We start from the raw sequence: 4,461 nt of genomic DNA on the forward strand, positions 1-4,461 counted from the left end.
CCCCCCCCCCCCAAGTTGGGTGTTAGGAAAAACATTCTCACTAGGAGGGTAATGAAGCACTGGAACAGGTTAATTAGAGAGGTGGTGGAATCTCCATCCTTGGAGGTTTTTAAGGCCCAGCTTGACAAAGCTCTGGCTGGAATGATCTACTTGGGGATGGTCAAGGTTTGAGCATGGGGTTAGACTAGATGACCTCCTGAGGTCCCTTCCAAACCTAATTTTATATCATTCTATTATTTTCGTGGTGGATGGGTCGGTTTCGACCTGGAAGGGTGTGGGCAGTGGGGTCCCACAGGGCTCGGTCCTTGGACCAATACTCTTCAATGTCTTCATCAGCGACTTGGACGAGGGAGTGAAGTGTACTCTGTCCAAGTTTGCGGATGACACAAAACTGTGGGGAGAAGTGGACACGTCGGAGGGCAGGGAACAACTACAAGCAGACCTGGATAGGTTGGACAAGTGGGCAGAAAACAACAGAATGCAATTCAATAAGGAGAAATTCAAAGTGCTGCTCCTAGGGAGGAAAAATGTCCAGCATACCTACTGCCTAGGAAATGACCTGCTGGGTGGCACAGAAGCGGAAAGGGATCTTGGAGTCCTAGCGGACTCCAAGATGAACATGAGTCGGCAGTGTGACGAAGCCATCAGAAAAGCTAATGGCACTTTATCGTGCATCAGCAGATGCATGACGAATAGATCCAAAGAGGTGATACTTCCCCTCTATCGGGCGCTGGTCAGACCGCTGTTACAGTGAGCAAGGCACTAACCCCAGGTGCTAGAATGGAGCTGGAGTTGCTCCTTCTCCTCCTGTGCTCCTGCACCATGCACTGCCACAACCCAGGAAGCAGAACTGGGCAGTTATGTCTTTTGCTCTTTTGCTTTGTGGCTGGGGGAAATGGACATTGTCTCCCTGAGCTGGGGAGTAAGCCTTTGATTCCAGTGTTGTTTGAGCATTTCTCATTACCAGGTCATTGGAAAACTGTGTAAGTAGCACTGCACTGGAGCAGAAAACAGATTTTCTCCTCACATAATGCTCCATCTGCTTGAAACTCGTTCCCAGGGGCCTGAAACTGATATAGATATGCTTTCTCTGCACTTCCTTGTTTTTGAAGGGCTAAGATTTGCTGAATATGAGATTGTTGGAAGGACGTGAGATATTACTGATCAACTTTGATTCTATATTAATGAAGTTTTATGTCACTGAATATGTAATTATTGTGGGCAAGATAATTTCCTGTCCTACAAGTGGGAAATGGACAGAATTGATGTGTTTGACCTCACCATACCTTCCCAATATGCCAGCTGACAGATTGAAGTCAGCACAGAAAGGGAAATAAATTGCTATTGATCTATATTAGTACAAGGAGAAACAGGGAATTAATTGTAACTTTCAATCATAATTTGGTCCCTGGTCTGCTCCTGAAGAATCACAGCTATGTGATACCCCTTCTCAGAGCAATTTGTGTCACTTTGTGTGTGTGTATGCATATATGCATATAGAGTAAACTTATATATATATCTAAAAGAAAATCAGTGTTTCAAAAAAAAAAACCCTATATCCCCAAATAAACTATTATCTAATCAGTCCATTCCATACAATTAGACAAGTTTGATTATCCCCCATAACTGTTATTGCTTCCCTTCCAAACTACCAAATTTATTCAAATCTAAGACAAGGTTTTTGCCTCCTCCTACCCCCACCCCAACAACAACCCAGGGAGAAGCCTCATCTTATATTTAAGTAAAGGCCCAGGGCAGGTGGCAGCTCAGCTCTGGCTTTGAGCTTGAACATGGAATGGGAGCTGTCCCAGGTTAGGGTGGCTTGTGCAGCAGACTTGCTGCTGAGAAAACATGGGGGAGACCACATGGTGGGAAAGGAGAGGACATGCAGGGGAGACCTGCCTGTTTGGCTTGAGGGGAGACTGCACACCCCAACCCCCTTGCTTGTCTTCTGCTCTGGCTCTCTAGCCCTAACTCAGACAGGTCTAGAGCTGCCACCACACCTTCTGCATGGACAGGGCTGGGGCCATTGCTGCTGACTGCCTTGGAGCCAGATCAGAGCAACAGAAGGTAGTAGTGCAGGGGGGATGGTGGTGGTGCAGGGAATGAGTGGGCAGGAACAAGGTAGGACAGGTGACAGGGGGGAGTAGGGAGTAAGGAGGCATGAAGTGGGTGGGGCAGGCACAGGATGGCTAGTAGCAGGAGAGGGAAACAGGAGTAGAGTGCAAGGAGTGGAGGGCTGGCCTAACAGCAGAGGGAACAGGTGTCAGGAGGGTAGGCACAGGCACAGGGAAGGGGACACGCAGGAGGGGGCAAGTTACCAGGCAGAGTTATGGGATGGGCAATGGGCAAACAGGGAGGGCAAAGTGCAGGGGTCTGCCCCCTCTCCCCCTGGGGCTGCTTTCTTCACCATAGTGGGGGGGGGTAGGGTAAATTTAAGATGCAGATCCACTAATTTGATCCTATACATGAAAAATTGTAACAAATTTATAATTTTCCATGTATAGAATCTAATTACTAGGGGGGGGGGGGGGGGGTTAAATTTAGAGTCTTTTTGGAGTCTTAAATTTAGAGTCATTTTGGATTTGGTTAAATATGGTATATGCGTCATTCTACAAATATTTACTATAAATACTAGGGCTCATTACTAGCTCATTACTAGCTACCTCTATACTAGTCACAACAGTAAGCAGTACACTTGCTACAAATACTAAGGCTACACCTGGTATTATTAGGCTTCATGTCTTGAACTTGATCAAGAAACAAGTTAAGTGACTAGGAGCCCAACTTGAAGCCCGTTCAAGTAAAAAACGTCCATGTATTTGAATGGTCTTTGAGTCAGGTCTCACCAGAATCAGGTAAGCTGTCAAAGCATCTTCAATTTTAGGGCCAGAATCTGATTCTCTTCTTCCATTAACAATCCACTGATTTCAAAAGAAACAAATACGATATTTACTTGAATCCAAGATGTGTCCCCCCACCCTCTTCCACATGGAGTGTGGCGGGGAAGCCCCTTATCTTGGATTTTAGTACAAGGAGGGAGGCAAGTGGGTGCTGTGGCCCCAGGCCCTGCCTCCCACCTGTCCTCCTTGTCTTCTCTCGTAGTATATGAAAGGGCACAACTGAAGTTAGTAAGCTAGGCTGCCTCTACATGTGCTTGGAGGCCGGTGGGGGTATTTTAATTAGAGCAGTTCCTGGGCAGCCACTGTAATTAAATGCTTGACCATCATATGTATTAAGCCCCTGTACATTTAAAAATGGCTGCAGGATGCTGTATCTAAACTTCACTTGACAAGGTTTAGTTAAAGAGCCCCCTGGCCATATTAAAATATGTATGGGCTTAATTCACATGACGTTGCACCAATGTGGCAGCGTTCTAAGTAGCACATGGAACAGACTCAATTAATCGATTCCACTCCAACGTGTTCTAATTAGAACACCAACAAGCATGTGTATAGGCAGCCCTAGTGTATGTCTGTTGATGAACTTTACTAAAAACAATGAAATTGCATTGGAGTTATACTGTGATCAATCACACCTGATGTTTGCAATCATAACATCTTACTGATAAAGCTGCACTTAGGGAAGAACATAGCAAACAAGTATTTTATTCCAGTTATAATGCCAGAATTGTAGGGAAGAAAAAAAAAACACAAACAAAAAACCCAACAACAACAAAATAAAACTCTTTTTTTAGTCTCAAACAACAGTGTCTACAGCAGATAGACAACTATGATGGTTTATTGTTCCCAGAAAGGGCTGTTACTTAATGACAGCTTTAGATCTCCGTCTTTGTTACTTGCATAAAAGCAAGTCTGACTCATGAACCAGATTTTTCTTAAATGCTTCTAAATTCTCCCTTCTTAAATAAGCACTCTTTATTCCACTTAGAACAAATGTGTTCTGATAATTAAATTCCCGTTCCCCTCAAACATCATTTAACTTAAAAACTGACATGACATACAAGCCATCACATGAAAAAAAAAATTATGCCAGCTCATTAGTTTCAGCATGAACAGTTCATAAAGTAATATATACTTGAATGTGACAGCCAAGAATTTCTTAGGGGGAGAGCTTGTATTGGATCAACTGTACAGTTAAACTACAGTTAGATAAACTTTCAAATGCAAGACCTTTTTCATCAAGTTAGATGAGTTTGCAGGGCTAGCACAAATATGATTGTTATACATATATTTTCCATTAAAGTTAGCATGTGTGAGGCTGAACGAGGATAAAATGTAATTTAAAAACCATCCAAAAAGTAAAAGCCACCATTCGCAGTAGTCTTCCCACTACTGAATTCAGTGAGGAAAGCTGGCAAAACATTTATTCAATGGGGTGGGGGGGAAGGAAGATGCCATCAAGATTTTTCCTGCCCAAATAAGTTCATTTGAAGCTAGCAGCCTGAACTTATTTCATAGCCAGGCACCTGGCCCCAAATAAAGAAAAACATCTCTTTCC

Source organism: Alligator sinensis, unplaced genomic scaffold, assembly GCF_000455745.1.
Source record: "Alligator sinensis unplaced genomic scaffold, ASM45574v1 scaffold956_1, whole genome shotgun sequence".
In the NCBI taxonomy this organism is placed as follows: domain Eukaryota; kingdom Metazoa; phylum Chordata; order Crocodylia; family Alligatoridae; genus Alligator; species Alligator sinensis.